The 21,745-nt window shown below is 51.1% G+C and overlaps 1 protein-coding gene across 8 annotated transcripts in view; it reads right to left on the bottom strand.

Annotated features, from left to right (window-relative positions):
* The window catches only part of P2RY6 (pyrimidinergic receptor P2Y6), a 33,728-nt gene extending 26,777 nt beyond the window's left edge, over positions 1-6,951 (bottom strand). For 3 of the 8 annotated variants that reach the window (XM_053925611.1, XM_053925612.1, XM_053925609.1), the window contains exons 1-2: positions 6,821-6,935; positions 1,300-1,508 (exon numbers count right to left, since the gene is read on the bottom strand). The gene's annotated coding sequence lies outside the window, so the exon portion shown is untranslated. Of the gene's footprint in view, positions 1-1,299; positions 1,509-6,820 lie in introns of all 8 variants that reach the window. The other 5 variants (XM_045182063.2, XM_045182066.2, XM_071221453.1 and 2 more) reach the window with 4 other exon arrangements.
* Between the last annotated feature and the right edge of the window lie 14,794 nt (positions 6,952-21,745).

Genomic DNA, 21,745 nt, shown 5'->3' with positions numbered 1-21,745 from the left:
AAAAGACAAAGACAACTCTGCTCCCAACAAGCTGGCGGCCCCTCCTCTGTCCTAGAGGTGAGACGGTGAGGAGGGAGAGATGGGAAGGGACAAGCCTGGGGAGGAGGAGCAGGCCTGAGGGACTGTGAGGGTTGCTTGTCTCCGACCTCAGGTCCTCCAGCTGGTAGAGGGTGTAGGGTCTGACCCAGGGTTGCACACGCGCTCACACGTATTTATAATTGCACCACTGTATGTTTTCCTGTGCCTGTGCCTCAGCATGGGACATACACACATGCACATACATGCCTACTCCTGAGGAGGCTGCAAACCTTGAGTTCACAGGCCTTGTTTTCCCAGGCTACACAATTCTTTTTTGAGAGAGAGAGGGGAAGAGGGGGAGGAAGAGAGGGAGAAAAACATTGATTTGTGAGAGAGGCATTGATTGACTGCTTCTTATATGCCCCCAGCTGGGGACCTGGCCTGCAACCCAGGCATGTGCCCCAACCCAGTCAAACCCTTGACCTTTTGGTTCGCAGGCTGCTGCTCAACTCACTGAGCCACACCAGCCAGGGCTAGGCAATTCTTGCCACAATCCCAGGCTTGCCCAGATGCCGTAGATTTGCGGGGTTCATGGTCACTGCAGGCTCTCGATTTTCCCCAGGAAAAAAAGCCGTTAGACAAGAGCAGGAGGGCGGGTTAGAGGGTTAAGTCAGCTTTCCCAGCTCAGCCCTGCGTGTAGGCTCCTGGGAGGTGGGTGTGGGGAGGGGGTTTGGTGTGTGTCCTCCCACCCCCCAAAGCCCTCCAGAGGTCCTCAGACCCTCTGCTGCCTTTTGGCACTGGCCCCTCCACAGCCACCCTCATGCTGTCAGTCACAGCCAGAGCCCCTCAGCGGCGTACAGAGGTCAAGCACATGCCCTTGTTGCATGCTGCTCACCGACCTTGTGCCAGGCTGACCTTAGAACCCTGCCTCCGCAAGCCCTGCCCCCATGCAGCCACTGCCAGCTGGGTCTCCGGGTCCCCCCTCCTGGCCTTGGGCTGGGCTCACAGTACAGTGCGGGTCACTTTATTGGGTGGGTCTCACCGCTTCCTGAACCTTGGTGTCCCTAGCTGCAGAATGGAGCTATTCCTGTCCATGTGAGTCAAGGGCTGAGAAGGGTCTCTGTGAGCCATGGGCTGACAGAAATAGTGTCTCACACATCCGGGCACCCAAGGCCACTGCCCAGCGGCCCGTTGCTGCTTCTGGAAGCCAGGAGGAAAATGCTATCCTGAGCCCTCTGTCTGAGACAGCCTGGCCCTGATCTGATGGAAGAGCCTCAGTACCTCTGGGATTCAGATCAGGTCCCGACGGGCGCTGTTGTCACTTCATGTTTGCAGGCAGCACGCTTGGTGGCCCCTCAGACAGGCGGAAGCTGGTCCCTCTTGCTGTACCTCAGTTTTCCTTCTCTGCAACCTGGACACTCTGTAGTTCTGTCCAGAGCCTGGGGCCTGCTGTTTACCATCGCAGGAAAGCACGGAGGGGCCACGGAGACCTCGCAGAAAAGGGAAGAGGCGTGCCCATGGGCATAATCCTGCAGGGGTGCGTGCACAGCACACCCAGGCCCCGACGCAGCTCCCCGTAACCCACACAGGTCCACGCACGTGCATATGCTCAGGCACCTGCCACACCTGGAAGCACCCAAATCCCGTCATGCACACGTGCACCCACACGAGTATGCGTCCGCGTGCAGCTCAGCAGCAAGCTTCTCTGAAGCTTTCAGACCAGGAAAGAGACGCAGGGGAAGAACTGAGTCCTTGGATGCCCAGGCCCTTCCTCGGCTCTCTCCAAAGGGCTACCAACAACGCAGATGGTTCGTTCAGTTTTTTCCCCCTCAGCCATCCTGCACAAGCCCCAGCCAGAATGCTCAGAGGTCCCTTTGGGAGTGTGGTCCCTGACCTGTCCAGCCAGCTATCAGCCCTGTTTGTCACAAGCTTAAAGCGAGGCTTTCGGCTAATTAACCACCTTGGATTTGGAAGCTCAAAGGGCAGAATGGGGAAGCGGAGTTCTAGAGGGCAGGGCCATCTCCAGGCAGAGGGAGCACAGCCACGGAGCCACCACCGCCTCCCAGGGCCCTTCCTTCACTAGACTTCTGGTTCATTCACTCCTTGAACCCAGGGAGCTCTTCTGAGTGCTGGTGACTTGTTGGTGAAGAAGAGCACCCTGGTCTCGGACTCAGCTCAGGGTCCAGCCGCCTCAGAGCTTCGGGTTGCGCGTGGGGGTCCCCAGTCCCAGGCCTCTCCGTTAGCCCCTGGGTCTCTGCAGTGGATCCCAGCCACAGCCTGACCGAAGTCCTCACGCACAGACTGAGCGTGAACTCTGCTCAGAATCACTGGCATCACACGAGAGCATGTCAGGAATGCACTCGGAGGCTCCACCTTGACCTGCTGACTCAGACCTCAGGGACTGCTGTGTACACTGACATTTGAGAAGCACTGGTCTAGAACATTCCATACAGAGCTGGCCACTCGTCCCAGGCCCTCCCAGGATGGCTAAGAGCCATTCAGGTAATAACCACCTATATTGGCAAGCACACAGTGTTTACCACGGTGCTTATACCGTCTCATTAAATCCTCACACACCCTTACAAGGTAGATGCCATTACTGGCCCCATGTTACAGATGGGGACACGAGGCACTCTGAGTGGCTAAGTAACGTGTCCAGGGTTCTTACAGCTGATAGTGGCAAAGCCGGGATTTGAACAACGCTCTGAACCAGCGCACTGCCCCGTCCAGCAGCAGTGTCTCCATGTCTGGGCTGGGGGCAGTGTGTGGGAGAGGCAACGAAGTGAAAATTCCAAGGAGCCAGTGGCTCTCCTCCTAACAATCTGGGAAACACTAGATTTTACTTGCTGATTGCTTTAGAATTTACAACTCTGTCCATGAAGGAGCTCAGACAATACCCACATATGCCACAGGATCCTACTAGACACAGGACAGAAAAAAACAGTAGCAGAAACCTAGTCTAAGGTGGTGACTGAGCTTCCTGGCAGCCAAAGTAAAAAGGAGGCAGGAATGGGGCTGGAGGAGGGGAGGCTGTGAGGATTCTACAGCTGGGCCAAAGGCACCCAAAGGAGTGGAGACAAGGGGACTACTGCAGAGATATTTGGGAGGCAGATTTAATGGGGTTTGACAACTGCATTGGGGAAGAAGCCCAGAATGTACCCAAACCCCTCCCTCCACCAGCCTGCCTCACATGGCCAGGGGCTCCAAGGCCCTTCTGGCCTCTATTCTTCCACCAACCCCCTGGGGGTTCCTGCTTACCACAGCGGCCCTCTGTAGCTACAGTGTTCCTTCCTCTAATCATCAGCTCAGGGGCTGGGGGTGGGGTGGGCGATGACCATGGAGAAATAATGGAGGAGAGTACTGTGAATCCATGGGCCTGCTGCTGGGGGCCCAGGGCGAGGCAGTAAACCCCTGTGGGCAAGGGCTGACGCCCAGGGGTTCCCACCCCTCACCCAGTCTCTCAAACTCTCAGCCCATCCTGGCTTCTTCCAGAGGACAAGGGCCCCAGTTCTTTTACTTCTGAGATCAATTTCTCACGTGTGGGCTGAGGTGGGGTGGGGGCGGGGGGAGGGAGATGTGCCTAATGCTGTATTTTCACGTCGCTTCATGTGATCCTGCATTTGCTCATTCACTCCTCACTCATTCACAAGTGTTCACAGACTGGTCCAAAGACCGGGCGCTTCGCAGCAGCGCTGATGTCCTCAGTGATGGCACAGAGAGGTCAGGGCATTGTAGTCCTGTGTGTCCACTGGCCAGATGAGGAAAACAAGGTCTGGAGAGGGACCGTGACTTGTCCAAAGTCACACAGCTGAAACTGGGACTGGCCATCAGACTGCACTCCCCAGCCCTCACGGAGTTCACACAGGGCCGTGCGTGAATGACGCTGCTAATACCTCGACCTCAGGTGTTTGGAGTCTCTCAGACAGAGCGAGGTTTGCCTTGGGGGCCTCCTCAGCCCCTTCTTCCTCTCCCTGTCCCCTCTAGGAACTGGGTGACCCTACACTTCCCTTTTCCTGAGGGGACTGGTGACAGTCCGGGTCCTAATCTTTCCCTCTCCTGGGCTACCCTCCCCTGAGAACCACAAACTACTCCAAGCACCTCCATTGCCTTGGATGAGGAGGGGCCTTGGGGTTCACTGTCACCCAACCCAGGGAGCATGGGGACATTTCACCAGGGAACTTCCCTCACCCCAGCGGAGCCATGGTGGCTGTGGCTGGCTGTGGAGGGATCGTTCCTGGGGCTTCTCAAATGATTCTGCACAGTGACCCCTAGTGAAGCTTCCCTGGAAGTTTTAAGCTTGAGAGTGTCGGACTGCCAGAGCGGGGGTCAGAGTCCTTGAACACGTGACCTGGAGTCAGGGGATGTGACAGCTGCAGGACAGAAAGTGGGAGTTGGGTTGTAGACACAGACTATTTGCGTTGAGATTATCAGCTTTTAGGAGGAAGGCTATAGAATCATAAACAGTCATGGCTGGGACTGTGGATTGAAGGAAAGCCGGGCCAGAAGCGACACCAGCATCACTCTGTCCCTCCTCCCTGAAAGCTGAGAAGACAGAGCTGGCCTTGTCACCTTCCCAGTCGGGGCTGGGCCAGGCCACCTGCCACCCCATAGGGTTATTTCCTCCAGACCTCCTGGAGTTGCCCTCAGTGCCTCCTGGCCAAGCAGGTGCCTCCCTGCCTGGGGACAGTGGGGACGGTGGTCTGCCTCTGGCCTGGCCGAGCCTCGCCACCAGCCCTTCACAGCACCCCGCCACCACAGTGGATATATTTAGGTGCCCTCCGCAAATGTTTCCACAGCTCCCAGCACTGCCTTTTATGTCCCCTTTTCCTCTGAGGCCTCTGGGCACCTTCTCTAAACTGACCCGAAAAAGTCACCAGGAACAAGGGCTCTTGCTCTGCCAATGCACATATTTCCCCCACAAAGTGAAGCCCAGCCCAAGGGTTTTCCTGGTCCCCTTTGGCCTGGAGCTCAGGCACTTCCACCTGCTCTAACTCCGACCTCGCAGCCTCATCCAGCTCCCAGAGCCTGCCTTGACTTCCTCGTTCCAGGAGGAGGGTGGCCCTGCTCCTACCAGCCCCCAAACACACACTCACGCAGGGCATGGGCCAGCACTTTCTGTTCCTTTGGTATCTGTCAGAAGAGAGAGGCCCCCACCCAAGCCCGTGGCTGCCCCCACTTCTCCCCCAGCCTCTCTCCCACGCCCCATCCCAGGTCCTGCCAGAGATGGACATCTTCCCTCTACAGACCGCATCTTCCCAGAAGCCAGACAGGCACTGGGAGTTTCACAGTTATAGAGCCTGGGGTCGGGAATGGGTACCCCAGACATATTTAATTGGGGGCTCTCAGGTTCCCGTCTGCCTGGCTCATGGGAAATCATTGCTTCTGCGGGAACTGAGGGTTCCCGGGCAGGCAGGAGCCCACTCCTGGGGGGACTCCATCGTTATTACACAGATTTACTGCCAGCTGTTAAGGGTTTTTATGCTGGAGACTGTGCCAAGCACTTTATATCCAGGAACTCAGTTCTCACAATAACCCTACAAGGCAAGTACAATTGATGTCTCCATTTCATCAAGGAAGAAACTCAGGCACAGAGAGATTTTACCCCAAGTCCTCCTCGTAGAGAGTGCCAGAGCTGGGATTTAAACCAAGCCTGGATAACACAACGACCTCAACGTCCCAGGTGGCTGCCTGCTCTGGGAACCCTTGCCCCTGTGGTCCTCTGGGGTCCAGCAGCCTCTTCCTGCCCAGCCAGTGGGGCGAAAGTGAGAACCTCATTGTTGGTCAGGGCTCCTCCCCAGAAGTCAGCTGCCCTGCCCCTGCACTAGAAATGACCAAGACAGATCCCACCACTGTCCCCCATGCAGGACACCCCCCCCCACACACCACTGTGACCTCTTCCTTCATACACAGTGCAGGTGGCCTTACACAACTCCAGCTTCCCACCACACAACTGTGCTGCACCCATGCACGCCCAGCACAGCCACACATCCATACCCCGCGGGGAAGTCTCTGTCCTGCGGCCCCAGCTCGGAGGACAGGCAGGGTTCATACTCTACAGGTGCCGGAGGGCCCCCACGGAGGACAAACCTGCTCATCACCGAGGCTAGCGTCGGCTCACTGGATGGCAACTTACCAGAATGATATTTTTACATTAAAATAAATGCAGAAAGATTACAGAGAGAAATGCAAAATCCACATGAATTTTGAAAGGTGAAAAATGAGACCTCAAAGAAGCTTTGTGTGCATATGAGGAAGAGCATGGGGCTGTTGGCACTTCTTCTACCCAGCTCAGGGGTGAGCCTGTACTCTCACAAGCCCTTTCGGGTGCCGGAAGAGCCAGAACCACCCTGGGATCAAGGGAATCGTTCTGTCAGTGGAAACAGCTGAATAAATGCTTCCCGCCTCCCTTACCTGGCCCAGCACACCTCACGGGGCCATGGAGGTGCCACACGCCAAACGCACATCTCACAGCATACACAACACACATGTGTGCACAGATGTGCCATGGTCCCTAGCGTAGAGCCTACACACACACACACACACACGCACACACACACGGAACCCCTGGGTTACCTTGGCACAGTCACCGACGGCTATAGACAAGGACCGCACACATTTTCTCTGACACACACCACGATCCCCTGGTTACACTGGGCACACCACGCACACACCACACATTAACTACATACAACCCAGCACATACACATTGCCCACTCTAATCTCTTATGCACTGCCCCCATCACACACACAGACTTAGCCCAGAACCCCGCCGGGGCAGCAAGCCCGGAGTGGGCAGACCTACCTTGTACCCCGGCCCTCACAGCCCTCACCTGGGCTGTGTAGCACAAGCAGGGGTTGAGTCCCAACGTCACTTGCTCCAGCACTGGGAAGCCAACCCACAAACCCAGGGGCAGCACAGGCGGCGGCTGCAGCTCAACCCGAAGCGTTCCAAGCGCCCCGCGCCGAGAGCAAAGGGGCGGGGAGGAGGCGTGGCCAGACCTGGCTCGACCGGCCTTGACTGTCCGCCTCCGGGGGAAACAGACGCCAGGGAACTTCGCTCTGGGCTAGAACCCGAGCACCCTGGATTCCCGCTCAGGTTCCCTGGCCACTCCTGTCCTTCCCTGGTCTCAGCTTCCCTGTGAGTACTGGGAACAGCGGCTTAAGTGGTGACTAATCAGATCTTTTCAGCTCTGCCATTCTACAGTTCTGGGATGGTGGAGGAGAGGGAGGGATGGTGCTTGTTATTTCTTGAGCCCCTACTATGTGCCAGGCACTGTGCTAGGTGTTTTAAAACATGACCTTCTTTGATCCCCATAGCAATTCCAGAGGTGTTCAGCTCCATTTTACAGGAGGGGAAACTGGGGCACAGAGAGATAAAGTGACTTGCCCACGGTCACACAGCTAGTAAAAGGGAAACCTGAGATTTGAAACCAGGCAGTCTGACTCCAGAGCCTAAGTACTCCTACAACATGGGCTGCTGGCACTTTCCACGCCACACACTGCGCCATGACAATCCCGATCCTCATAACCATCCCTGGGCTTGGTGGTACAAACCCATTTTATAGTTAAGAAACTGAGGTTCAAGGAGATCATTTCGCCCCAGTGTTCCTGCTAGTGGGACATTACACACTGGATGGGCGTGCTGTGGGAAGGATGTCAGGGTAGTGTAATGGGGCAGCACTCGGCACACCGCTGGTGCTCATCCATGCCAAAATCCTCCTGGATGTCACTTGCCTTCCCTCCCTCCATCTTTTAATGTCTCCTATGGACAGTGGCCGCCCCTTCCCTCGTCCCTGAAACCTCCCACGACCTGTGGCCTGCAGACAAGCTGGCCCTTCCTCACAGCCACCGCGGCAGCTTTTACTCAACATTACTGAATTCCTCCTGTGTGCCAGATTCTGTGCTGGGCACTGAGGATGTGTGTGAACAGGACAGACCCGATGGCGTTGGCCTCATGGGGTTTATAATCTGGTGGGGAAAACGAACATCAAACAGTCACACAGACTTACACATCAGTACCTGTGGCACTGAGTGCTAAGAAGGGAAAGTGGAGGGCTAGAGAGGAGATTATCGTGGGAGGGGCGTCTAGTTTAAATCGGGAAATTTGGGAAGTGATATTTAAGCTGAGACCAGAGTGAGGAGTTGACCTCAGCCAGGTGATGGTAAGGGGAAGGGAGTCCTAGGCAGAGGAAAGTTTACGGGGCGCTTGAGACGGGAAAGGGTTTGGCACGGTCAGGTAATAAAGTGCAGCCAGAGTTGGGGGTGCCCCTCTAGCCAGGAGGCATGGCTGGACATAAGGGTGGAGGAGCAGCAGTGGCCAGCCCCACAGGGCCTGGTAGCAATGGTCAGGAATTTGGCCTTTGTTTGAAGGGCTGCGGGAGTCACCAAAGGGATTAGAGCGGCAGTGACATAATCAAATCTCATTTTTCTAGACATTTCAGGGTGCTGGATGGAGGATGAGGGAAGGATTAGAGAGGCAAGGTGGCAGCAGCCCAGCAAGAAGGCTGCTCCACAGTCTGGGAGGAGATGGGGCGGCTGGCCCAGGGAGGGGGTGGAGGATGGAGATCTGAGAACAGACCCAGGGGCATTTTGTGTCTTGGGCTATGGTTGTGGCCATCTCTCCCTGACTGGAGGGGCATTGAGGCAAGGCTTTGTCTGGTTCAAGGGGGCAAGGGAGGGTTGCTGCCAGCCCCTTGTGGGAAGAAGGTGTTTGCCTGTGACTCAGGGGAACTGGGCTCCTAGAAGCCCATCACCTTCTTGCCTCATGTCCCTTTATGGTGGCCCTTCCAAATCTCCCCTCTCCATAAGCCCTAACTCACTGAAACCTCAATCCTAGCTGCCGATTCCACTCGCTACTCACCAAGGCAATTCACTCACCAAATGCTCACCGGCTTTTCCCTGTGCCTGGGGGACATAAGAACTGAAGCAAAGCTCAGTGGAGGAGACTCACTTATGTTCCTGCCCCCAACCTCTCTGCTCAGCATCCATCTCCCCAAGAGGTGGCTTTTCTTTCATCTGAAGCTGAAGGCACCAGCCATGCCCAGAGCTGCCCTTCTGCTTCTGCAGCCAGTCCCCACACCCTTGGGTACCCCACCCTCTCCTGGTTTGCTTCCCTGTAGGCCTAATATCAGCAGTAGTCCCAGATCTGGGGTGTGGAAAAAGACAAACAGGTTGCAAACCTGGGAAACAGCCTCCAGTGGAAACTGAAAATGCACTTACTGAGACTAAGGGGAGGCTGCCTTTTATAGAGAAAATTTCTGGTCTGATTCCTGATTGGTCCATTTTATGCAAATGAGGAATCCAAATCTGCACAGTCTAATTGGTCCAAATCTCACATTCTTGATTAGTTGGACTTGTACATTCTGATTGGTTGTTATGGAGCTGCTCTAATTGGTCAGTATAGATGCAAATGAGGATATCATTTCTGATTGGACAGGGCCAGTCTCAGTCCTATTGGTAAAAATGCCAGGAGCTCCCTTATAAGGGTTGACTCAGCCTGCAGGATCACAATGCAAGAGGCTGGCAGCCAGTCTGTAGCTTTTCCCTGAAATGCAATGTGCTCCAGAGGCCTCTGTCAGCAATGGCTGCCAGACTCTGGTATGAATTTGGGCCCCATTAACCATGAGGAGTCCTTCTTGGCAGATATATTCCCTCTTGGGGATAACACTATGGACGTGCTCCAGCATTGACCCAAGCCCTGCATTGGAGCCACCCCCTCCAGGTATTGCTCCATTCTCTTCCCTTTACTGCCAACAGTTGGGGAGGAATTGTCTCCTCTGCAGTCCTCTGTCCATTTATCTAGTCTCTGCCCCCAGAAAGCTCCCAAGATGGTCCCTTCAAGGACCCAGCGACCTCCATACCTTTGAAGGAGTGCCTAGGAAGTCACTCCACAGACAAACTCAAGCCCCCCACAACAATCTTCCCCATTCTCCTCCTGCTTTTTAGACTCCTCCCAGGGCTCTGTCCCCACATCTTTTCTCACTCTACACATTCTTCCTGGGGAATGGCAGTGGCTCTCCTTAAATTATCCCTGTATGCTGGACAGTCCTAGTCCCCACCTTCGGCCCAGCGTTTCCCCTATATCCCTGGCCTATTGCTCCCTGGACATCTTCCTCTTGAGCACTGCAGCACCCCCCTCTACAGTAACCTCCCCCATGGCCTCATCTCTGTGACAGCACTGTTGGCCCTGGCAGCTCAGACAGAAACCAGCCCCTCCTCCCACTCGCAGCTTACATTCAACAGATGTTTATTGGATTCCTACTATGTGGCAGGGTTAATGAAGAATTTCTTAAACAAAAACAATCAAAAAAAGAGAAAGAATTATGAAGGGAAAAATTGGTAAACTCAAGCATAATAAAAAAATTTAAATTCTGTTATTCTAAATACACACACACACGAAAAGAGACGACAAACGGAGAGAAGATACTCGCGATACATATCAGACAAAGGATTTTTTTAAAATATATTTATTGATTATGCTATTACAGTTGTCCCATTTCCCCCCCCCCACTCCACTCCATCCTGCCCCCCCTCCCTCCCCCATTCCCCCCCCATAGTTCATGTCCATGGGTCATACTTATAAGTTCTTTGGCTTCTACATTTCCTACACTATTTTTACCCTCCCCCTGTCTATTTTCCACCTATCATCTATGCTACTTATTCTCTGTACCTTTACCCCCCCTCCCCCTCCCTCTCCCTTATTGACAACCCTCATGTTCTAGTTGTTTGCCTAGTTTGCTCTCGTTTTTGTTTTATGTGTGGCCGTTAATAACTGTGAGTTTGCTGTCATTTTTACTGTTCCTATTTTTGATCTTCTTTTTCTTAGGTAACTCCCTTTAACATTTCATATAATAAGGGCTTGGTGATGATGAGCTTTAACTTGACCTTATCTGAGAAGCACTTTATCTTCCCTTCCATTCTAAATGATAGCTTTGCTGGATACAGTAATCTTGGATGTAGGTCCTTGCGTTTAATCTTGGGTAATGTAATTATGATGTGCCTTGTTGTGTTCCTCCTTGGGTCCAGCTTCTTTGGGACTCTGTGAGCTTCCTGGACTTCCCGGAAGTCTATTTCCTTTGCCAGATCGGGGAAGTTCTCCATTATTTGTTCAAATAAGTTTTCAATTTTTTGTTCTTCCTCTTCTCCTTCTGGCACCCCTGTAATTTGGATGTTGGAACGTTTCAAGGTGTCCTGGAGGTTCCTGAGCCTCTCCTCATTTTTCCGAGTTCTTGTTTCTTCATTCTTTTCTGGTTGGATGTTTGTTTCTTCCTTCTGGTCCATACCATCGATTTGAGTCCCAGTTTCCTTCGCATCACTATTGGTTCCCTGTACATTTTCCTTTGTTTCTCTTAGCATAGGCTTCATTTTTTCATCTGTTTTTCGAACAGATTCAACCAAGTCTGTGAGCATATTGATAACCAGTGCTTTGAACTGTGCGTCCGATAGGTTGGCTATCTCTTCGTCGCTTAGTTGTATTTTTTCTGGAGCTTTGAAGTGTTCTGTCATTTGGGCCATTTTTTTTGTTTGTTTGTTTGTCTTGGTGCGTCTGTTACTTTAAGGGGCGGAGCCTTAGGTGTTCACCGGGGAGGGGTAATGCTGGTCGCTGCACTGTGACGCTGTACGTGGGGGAGGGGCCGAGTGGGAGCAATGGCGCCTGCCTCACTCTCCTCCGGATTTCAATCTTTCACTCCGCTACCCACAATCAAACTGGGCCACTCTGGTGCTGGTTCCCGAGTAAGTGGGCCTATGCACACTCTAGGCCCCTGTGGGTCTCTCCAACAACCTCTCCTGTGAGGCTGGGAGTCTCTCCTGCTGCTGCCCCAACCCCCAGGGGCGCTTTCAATCAGAGGTTTGAGGCTTTATTTCCCCGAGCTGGAGCCCTGGGTTACGGGGTCTGCTTCGCTGCCCGCCGTTCCTCTGGTTTATCTGTGGGTGAATGTGGTGCCGCAGGGTGCTACCCGCCACTCTGCCTGCCCCGCTCTCCACTACTCTGAGTCCGGCCCTCTGGGTTTATCTGTGCAAATGTGGGGCCGCAGGGTCTGCTAGTGCTCAGATTACCTGCGCCATTTGTCCCACACTCCGCCAGTCTCAGTCCCGCCACAGCCACGCGAGTCCTCTCCACCCCGGTGCCCGTCTCCGCCCCTCCTACCAGTCTGGATGCATGTTTATTTTTCTATTTCCTCAGTGTCGGTCCCCCTTGCTGTTCGATTCTCTGTCAGTTCTGGTTGTGCGAGGAGGCACAGTGTGTCTACCTACGCCGCCATCTTGGTTCCTCCAACAGACAAAGGATTATTATTCAGTATGTGTAAATAACTCCTACATATCAGTAAGAAAAAGCCAAACAACCTAATAGAAAAATGAGCAAAATACACAAACAGTCATTGCACAGAAGAGAAAGCAAGTATGGCCAATACACACATGAAAATATGTTTCCCTCACTATCAACCAGGGAGTTTCAACTAAAACTACAGTGAAGTATCATTTTGTACGCATCATATTAGCAAAAGTTAGAGAGTTTGATAGTGCCAACTTTGTTGAGGGTGTGTAGAGGTAGGAAATTTTAGGTACTGCTGGTGGAACTGGAAACTGAACACAAGCAGGATGAAGAACATTTGTCAGTATCTAGTGGTTGGAGACACACATAATCTGAGACTAAGCCATTCTGCCCCAACACGTATTACCAGGAGAAACTCTGGCAGGTGTATAAAAATGTACATCGCAGTATTATGTCTAATTTAAAATATCCATTTATAAGACAATGAAAAAAACATTTTTGTACAGGCATTCCTTGCTATTTGAACTCTCACTCTCTTAATATTTGTTCTAATGAGTTGTAAATATGTTACTAGTAGAGCCCTGGCCCAGTAGCTCAGTTGGTTAGAGCATTGTCCAGATACACCAAGGTTGCTGGTTCAATTCCTGGTCAGGGCACATAAAAGAATCAACCAATGAATGAATAAATAAATGGAACAACAAACTGATGTTTCTTTCTCCCTAAAACAAATTTTACTAGTAGGAAACCTGTTGTAATGAATCTGCGGGTGCTCGGCAGCTGGTGTCTGGGTGAGAGCATGTGGAGCGAGCTGCAGCTGGGACTCAGCTGTTCTCCTGATAGGATCGTGCCTCATGCTCATGTCACTTAAACTTGTGTGGTGCATAATTGTTACCATCTCCCCCTTGTTGTTTAGTGGAAACGTCTTCTCAGAAAGTGGGAAAGCCTGAGAAGAAAGTAAGTGAGCCTGAGAGGCTTAGAAAAGCCCTTACATTAGAGGAAAATGTGTAAATAATAAAGCTCACTGACAGGGCTTGGCCAGGCACACGTCCTTCTCCATCACACACAGGAAGTGCTCCATGTGTGAGAGACAGAAGCAGCTCATCCAGTGTCAGACAATGGAGTAGTCAGTGTTTTAAATGCTTTAGAACTTTCTGTAGTGATGGAAATGGTCTCTCTCTGTGGTCCAGTATGGTAGCCTCTAGGCCCATGTGGCTACTGAGCACTTCAAATGTGTCTAGTGCAACTGAGGACCTGAACTTCTAACTTTTAATCAATTTACATTTAAACTTAGCCTCCTGTGTCTAGTAGATGCCATATGGGACAGCATAGCTTACACTATGCAGAAATACTTGGTGATTATTAATAATTTTAAAGAATTTTAATGATACTTGTGGGAAATTAGTTGACATTTTTGAGTGAGCTGGGAACATATTTTTCCCAGCTAAAATTCTGTAATGTGAGCTTTCACTATCCACACATTTGCTATGAGGAGTGGTCCATGTTCTGATAATAAGAGATGACTGTATATTCATATACTGGAATACTATACAATGGAGAAAATGAACGAACCAGAGCAATGCAAAGCAATAAAGCTGCATCTCATGAGCATAATGTGACTGGAAAAAGTATAAGAAGGAGGATACTATGACCATAAAATTTTAAAACATGCAAAATAATGCTAAACTCAGTAGAAAGCATATGAGATGTGAATGGGAATAACCAACAGTGTAGAGTTACCTTTGGGGGGAGGAGGCGGTGAGACCACAAGAGACACACTGGTAGCTCGGGTCCCCCTCCTGATGTCCCGGCAAAGACGAGGGCGAGCAGAGCCAGCATGGAGAGGAGCTTCCTCCTCTCAAAAGCCTTCTCTGTCTCTCCCCACCAGGCGGGCGCAGTGTCTCCTCTGGGCTCCCCAGGTCCCAGAGTTGGCCTCTGATGTACCTGATCATTTCAGCCTGATGTTGCCTCTCTTCACATCTCTCCCCCAGCAGCAGAAAGGTTCTTCCAGGGCAGGCACTACGTCTGTTGTTCACCAGCCCTCTTTCCCCCACAGTTGGCACAATGCTCTGCACGTATCTAAATGGAGGCATGAATATGGGTTTTTGGGAGGATTTAGAGTCATCAGTATCATTCATTTATTCTTTGACTCTCGCTATGTGCTTAGGCATGGTCAGGACATCAGGGAAGCGAAGATAAATTGTCCGTGGCTAATGCCCTCAAAAAGTGTCTGGTGTGGAGAAAGGATAAACCTGGACACGCGGGCATTGGGATGCAGACACGTGCACGGAGACTCAAGAGTCCGGAGGGGCACTGGACCAGTCTGAGGGCGGGGGGACAGGGGAGGTCAGAGTACAAGTGTGTCCCAAGCTGAGTGTTCAAGATCTGGAGTTATTTGGGTAAAACCAGGGAGGGTGTTCCTGGGAGAGGGGCAGCATGCAAAGACCTGGAGGTGAGAGAGAATGTGGCAGGCCCTGGGAACCTCGTGAAGCTCAGGCCTACTGGAGAGTCCAGTGAAGGGAGGAAGGGACATGACAAGGCTGAAGAGGGGCAGGGAGTCAGTTCTTGCAGGACCTTGCATGCCGGGCTGGGAAGCTTGATTTATCCTGAGAGTGATGAGAGCCATGGGAGGGTTTAAACAGGGGAGGGACATAATCAGACTGGTGTCTTAGAAGGATCACTTGTCCTGGCTGTTACGTTATGGAGGGGCAGAAGAGGAGGCAGGGACCAGTGACAGGGCTGGGCCAGTTGTCCAGAAAAGTGGTGGCCAAAGCAGTGGGGATGGAAGAGTGTGATACATGAAGAGCTGGCTAGAAGGCGGAGCTCAGGGCTCTTTAGGATGCAGAATCTGCAGGACGTAAGCAGATTGGATGGGAGGGAGACAGAGGGGCTATCTTGGTTTGGGTTCCCCAAGAAGCCAACTCTGAGACAAGGATTCAAGTGCAAATAGTTAATTTCTGGGATGATCCTAGAAAGTGTCAGCAGAGGTCAGGTGAAATGAGACAAGAGAAATGAGGAAGGCAATTCAGGGAGGTCAATGAACAGATTATCACTAGTGGTCAATCCCATGGGGAACCTCTGGGAGACGGTACAGAGCAGTAATATAGCAACTCCAGCTGTCATTGATTAGAGGATGGTCTCCAAACTTTCTAACACTCTGGCCAAGTGTGTTCCAAATGGCCAGAGAAAGCCCCTAGGCAGAGTCCCAGGGCTCTCAGTGAGAAGCTGTAGGGGTGGAAGGGATGTAGGGGTGTAGGGGTGCTGAGGGTCATGGGCAGGGAGCTGCTCCAGCATTCGCTACAGGGCAGAGAGCAGCCCCATTTACTCCTAATAAGCTGAGCCCTGGTTTTCCAAGGTGGGTGGAGGTGAGGGTTTGTCTTGGTGGCCCTGACTCTCCTCAATATCCTTTCCCCAGCCCTCAGCCTTTCTTGCCTGGTCCATCCACTGTTCCCAGGTCCTCTGGGGTTTGCAGAGCCTCATTTGATTTCCATGGAGACTGTACCCCAGCATCTGGAAATGTCTGTTCTGCTTAGCGTAGCCAAGTGGTTTGATCCCTGCACCCATATCAAGACAGAGAAGCTTGGCGGCTCTTTAATAAATCAAATCCCATCATCCAGGGTTAACAGTGAGCTGGAGACACGGATTTGTGACTTACTGGCTTGATGTTTGGTTCTCTAGGCTGTGGGATGGATAAGGTTGCTGAAAGGATGAGAAAGACTAAGAGGAGGGTTTAGGATGGGGCCATCAGTTAAAGGAGGGAAGATGAGATGACCGGAGTGAGACTGAGGAGCAGCCAGAGCTGTGAGATGCTGCAGAGCAGTGGGGTGTCACTGAAACCAAGGGAATATGGGCTCTGGAGGAGGAAGGAGAGGGTTGCAGACTCAGAGCTGGGCTCAGGGGCCAGGCCTCATCCCCGCTGGCCCCAGGAGAGATTAACAGAACACTCCATTAAACCTTATCTGGCTGCAAACTTGCCTCCTCCTCTTCCTCTCCCAGGTCTTCCTCCCTCTCCCAGACTCAATGACCTCAGAGGCTTTAGCAGCTGGCAGGTGTCCAGTGAGATCGACAGCTAGATGAGCTATGTCTGGCATTTCTAATGACTCCTGAGACTTCCCTTGCCCCTGTCAGCCCCAAGCCTTGATGCACGTGCAGCCTCCTCTTGAGGCTGGTGCTCCTCTTTCAGCCCCAGCCATGGCCTTAGGCGACCCTCCTCCTTCCCTGAGGTCCAGGAGCCCCACTTCACTCCTGTTCGATCCGACCGTCCAGCAGCCGTAGCCAGCCCATGTCCTGAATAGGGGCACCACTTTCTGAAAGTTCCCCTTTTCACGTTCCCACCACGTTCCAGCTGCCCAACCAAGTGTTAATTAAAATTCATGACCCAGGAATTTCTGCCCTGGCAGCTCTCCCTCAGGGCCCTGAATTCCTCCCTGTCTCTGCCTACACAGACAGACTACGTGGGCGAATCATCGCCTACTTCTAGGTCTCAGTTTCCTCAACTACAAAATTGCGTTCGCCACCCTGTCCCGCCTTCCTTCCGTGGCTGGCTCTGTGGGCTCAGACTTTGGAAGCTCTGCTGTTTGTACCTGCTCTTCTCTCCTCACCCTCTCGGTGAGTCCTGTTCACCATTCCACACTCTACTAATAAACTACGTTACCATGTGCTTCACGTGCGTTGGGGGCCGGCGCTGTGCCAAGTGTTTCGCCTATGTTATCCTGCTTCATTGGTACGTGGAGGCTCAGTAAATACTCTGATTATTCCCATTTCCAGATGAGAAAACTGAGGCTCAGAGAGACTACACAACTTTCTTTAGTTTACACATCTAGGAAGCGTCGGTCAAAATTAGAACTCAGGACTTCTGCGGCAAGATTTAGGCCTTTCCCCTTTTGGACCAGCTCCTTCCTACCAGACCCATGCTCAGCAGAGCTGTTCCTGATTCAGAAGTTGACATGCATGAAGAAGAACACAGTGCCGTGGGAGAGGAGGGGACAGTCCACGGAGGTCTGCCGCTCAGATGACCTCTGGCGCCTGTGCAGCACGGCCGGCAGCAGGGGGCCAGACGGGTAACGAAACTGACAGGTGGAGCCGGGAGCCAGACTTCATGAGAGTTGAACCTGGAGATCAGGGGGCAAATCTTTCACTTGGTGCCAACAGATTCCTGTCCATTTTAAATTAGACTTGCTGACTGACTCTGAGGTACATCCCAATGTTGTTTGGTTAAATAGTTTATACTTCATAATGAAGAGAGAGTTGATGCTTCCATTAAGTTCGGTTCTTCAAGAAATCAACAAATCAATAGCCAAAGATTGGAAATGACCTAAATATCCGCTCACAGGGAACTTGTTAAATACATTATGGCTCTAAGCGGAACAAGTAAGACTTTTGTGTACTAGTGTGGAAGACCTTCAAGATATCTGCAGAAGAAAGTTAGGAGAATGTGCGTAAGTATGCAGCCTGTTGTGTATAAAGGAAATAGAAAAGCATACACAGCTTGTAGGGCTCGTAGCTGCATCCGGTTATCCGACAGGTAAAGGAGAAGCCATGAGTGGGGGTTACTTGAGAGAATCACTGAAGACTCTTCACTGTTTACCTTTCAGTATTTTTTTGTTTGAACTGAGTGAATGCATTTAGTTGAAAATAAAATAAAAAACAAATACATCACTTTCTTTAATTAAGATGTCACATTTATTGCCCCAACTGCTGGGGCTTAATAGTATCCCATTACTGAGAAAAATTAAAAATGTTTATAAACCAAAATCTATATAGGGATTTACTGTTTTCTAAGTAGTTTTGCGTAAATTAACACATTAATCTTCTTATGCCTTACATAGAAGAAATGACTACTCTCATTTTTCAGAGGAGTTAACTGAGGCTCAGAGAGATGAATGGTCTTGTCCAAGGTCACCTAATCTGTAAGGAAAGGAACTGGAACTTGAGCCCAAGGGCCTGATAATAAGAACAACAGAAAATGCAGGACAAAGATCACACATTCATCCGTCAGAAGGCCTGTCATAAAAAGGGTGGTTTGAGTCCTGGCTGCTGTAGTTCAGTGGATCGACCGCAGGCCTGTGAACCAACTGGTTGCCGGTTTGATTCCCAGTCAGGGCACATGCCTGGGTTGCAGGCCAGGTCCCCAGTAGGGGGAGCATGAGAGGCAACCACACATTGATGTTTACAAAAGAAAAAACAGAAGAGTGGTTTAAGGATTAACTGAGGTGATGTATGAAAAATTCTTAGCACTGTATCTAGCACAGAGTCAATAAATAAACCCTCTAACTATTGAAGTGTTTTATTTAAATAATGGAATATCAACTGATATTTCTTGAACTCCCTATATGTCTGCTGTATAAACTAAGAAGGAGGCAAGCGCTGGAGACCTGAAGGAGATATAGGGAACCACCTTTGCCGTAACGATGCCTATGGTCTTATGCAGGAGAGTGTGGCACGCTAGCAAAAAGCTAGGGAAATTCCTGGACAAGTGAAATGGGGAAACTGAGACAAGAAAATTAAATGATTTGAACAACTTACAGTCAGCTGGTGAATCACAAGACCTTATCTCCCCACACCAAGCTCACCTGAGAGTGAATGGCTAGTACCTCTCCTCCCTAAGCAGAGAACACAGAGCTGACATCTCCCTGGTCTGGGAGAGAGAGAACAGAAACCCAGTTAATGTCATTTGTGCCAGCCAAGCCCAAGGACAGATGCAGTCAGGCGAACCAATAACAGAAACCCCATTAGAGCCAGGCAGACCCAAGATAAAAGTAAAACAGTAAAGCAGACCAAAGAACAATCCCAAACTCCCCTATGTGCTCAGTTTGACTCATCAGCATATTAAAAACCCACCTGGAAAGCTGATGGCTGTTCTGCTGTAAACACCCCCTAAGAGTCTCCCCCACAGAAGAGAAACGAAACCCTCAAGGCAAAGGACATCCGCGTGCGCTCGCTCAGGAGTACGCGTGCCCCTTCTTGGGCGTGAACTTTTTACTTCTTCATAAACGCTGAAGGTCCCCCCGAGACTTGCGACCAGGGCAGTGGCCTGCAGCAGCAGCTTCATGCAGGCTTGTCTCCCATCCTGTCTCCAGGGCCCCCTTTCCTCTGACTTCCCGGTGAGCTAGCAGCAGCCCCACCTTGGCTCACTTCTTTCCTATAACATTTCTAGGGAGCCAGAGTAGCCCCACCTAGGCTCTCTCCTGTTGCTTCTTCTACCCTAAGCTCTTCCTTTGTTTCGCTGTCCCAGCTCTAATAAACATACTCTCAAGCTCACCTGGACTCGTGTTGTGAGATGTTTCTTACACAAAGTCAAGAACCCACACACCACAAGCCGGCCGGAGGCAGACCCGCACCGGTAACAGGGCCCCACCTGGTAACAAGGGGAAGTTTAAGTAGACACATACCTGTTTTCTAGAAATAGTTATTACCAGTGTTTAGCTTTTTTCCCATGCTAAACCCCACTATAAAGTTAAAAAGCAGCTGAACTGTTTATACACTTTTATGTGCAGTGGTTTTAAATGATAAATGACGACATTTGCAATAAAAGCAAACTGTTGCTTTTTTCAGAATGTTTGGTGCCGTGTTCGATGGTATTGTGCGCACACCTTTGCTGCTATCAACTGCCCTTCACCCTGACGTCCTGGGCGCACGTCTCTCCCTCTGGTCACCCCGCATGGATCCTGATTTTGGCATCAGTGGTGCCAAAACGGTGGTGTTGTCCTGCGTTGTCTTCAGCACCTAAGGTGTTACTGCCACGGCCCGCACAGCGCTCACACTGGGCTTTTGGCAATGCGCAGGTCAGAAAAATAAGAACAGAATAGTGCTGTGTTTCACTGAAAATGATCACTTAAAAAGAACGGTGTTGTTCTTACTGATATAATTTCCCCCAAAAGTTTGACAATAAGGTGTGGCTCACAATTCAAATGAAAAAAGCCTTGCCTTCCGTCTCTCGTGTGGAGAGGACCACAGATACCCTCAATCACCAGGGAGCTGGGTTTGTGTGGAAACACCCTCACCTGCCACCACGTCACAATACGGCTGGCAGAAGGCCTTGGGTGTTGCCACTCTCGCAGCAGACAGGAAGGGCCGGAGTCACACGAGCAAGGGTGGCTAGGGTAGTAGACCGCAATAGTGAGGGTTCGGGCCCCCCGGAGCTGCGTGCACAAGTTGGAAGAGAGACATTTCATTGGAATCCTGCTGCCTCTGCCGGTAACAAAACCGACAAGACAGAGAACACTTCCAAAGTTCTTGGCACTTCTGGGTGTATGTGAGCAAGCTGCAGTCTTCGGCTTTTCTCCCGGTGACTTACAGACATCATTGTATGTGTCTATGTGGCCAGGATTTGGCAAAGAGCAGGGGAGAGAATGGTGCCCACCTGCAGAGCCAGGACTAGCCAAGATTTCCTTTGCAGAGAGCGATGAGAAGAGTCTGAAGAAAGACGGAACGTCCCTCCATCTATAGAAAGGAAACGGGAACAAAACCTCTCCAGAAAGAAACAGGAAAAAGTAAAAATTTGGATCTGCCTACATGGTTACTGCTTTCCTGTCATGTAAGCAGCATTGTCCCTTTTTTCTCAGGCTTTAAATAGAGGGCTCAGCACAGACCCCGCGTTGGAATAGACAACTCAGCAGTGCACAGACCCTGGAGAAGGTTTAAGACACATAAATACCACTGACCCAAAGAAAAGAGAATTGGCATGGATGGGAGAGCTACAGGGGCTGAAGAACATTGGTTTGCCTTGAGCAGATGAGAGGAAAGAAACGAAGACTGGAAACTGTGATGTGAACGCCCGTCCAAATGAAAACTGCCGCGTCAGTGACACAGGCACTTGTGTACAATGTTTAGAGAAGCAGGACACCCGTACAGGTAAGGGCTGAGGCACTGCCTTTACAGAAGCTTGGCCTGAGCATATGCCCTGTATGGGCAGCGGGGCCGGCAAATCCCACCTCACACACACACCCACACCCCCCCCAAACTTCAACAGCAAACACACCTGTGGGTGAAAAAGGGGCACTGTGATCCATCCAACTGGAAGTATCCTCTCAGGACGATCTGAACATTAATTCCAAACTGGGCAGGTCGTGGTAGGTAGTCATGCCTTGTAGCAAAGAATTCGTAGCCTCTTAGCAAAAAATTGTCTTTGCCCTAAGCAAGCCCCGTCCACTGTTTTTGTGCATCTAGGTTAACACACTTTAAAAAAAATTTTTTTTTTGTTATTCAATTACAGTCGTGTGCCTTTTCTCTGTTAACACACTTTTGAAATTCCTCTTTTTTAGACCCCTCGGCAGAGAACCACACTCAAGAGAGCACAGACTATTCACTATCCTGTAACCCACCCCCACCTTGCTTTCTCCCACCTTCAAGTAATCTTCCTTGTGTTTCCTCCTTAGTTTGAACTGTTGTTCTTTAGGAGCATTTGAAATCTTGCTTCTCAGCATTATCATCAGTTTGGCTCAGACAAATTATAAA

Source organism: Desmodus rotundus, chromosome 5 (genome assembly GCF_022682495.2).
Source record: "Desmodus rotundus isolate HL8 chromosome 5, HLdesRot8A.1, whole genome shotgun sequence".
Lineage (NCBI taxonomy): Eukaryota > Metazoa > Chordata > Mammalia > Chiroptera > Phyllostomidae > Desmodus > Desmodus rotundus.
The sequence above is the reverse complement of the archived record's forward strand: the minus strand, read 5'-3'. Positions and strand labels throughout refer to the sequence as shown.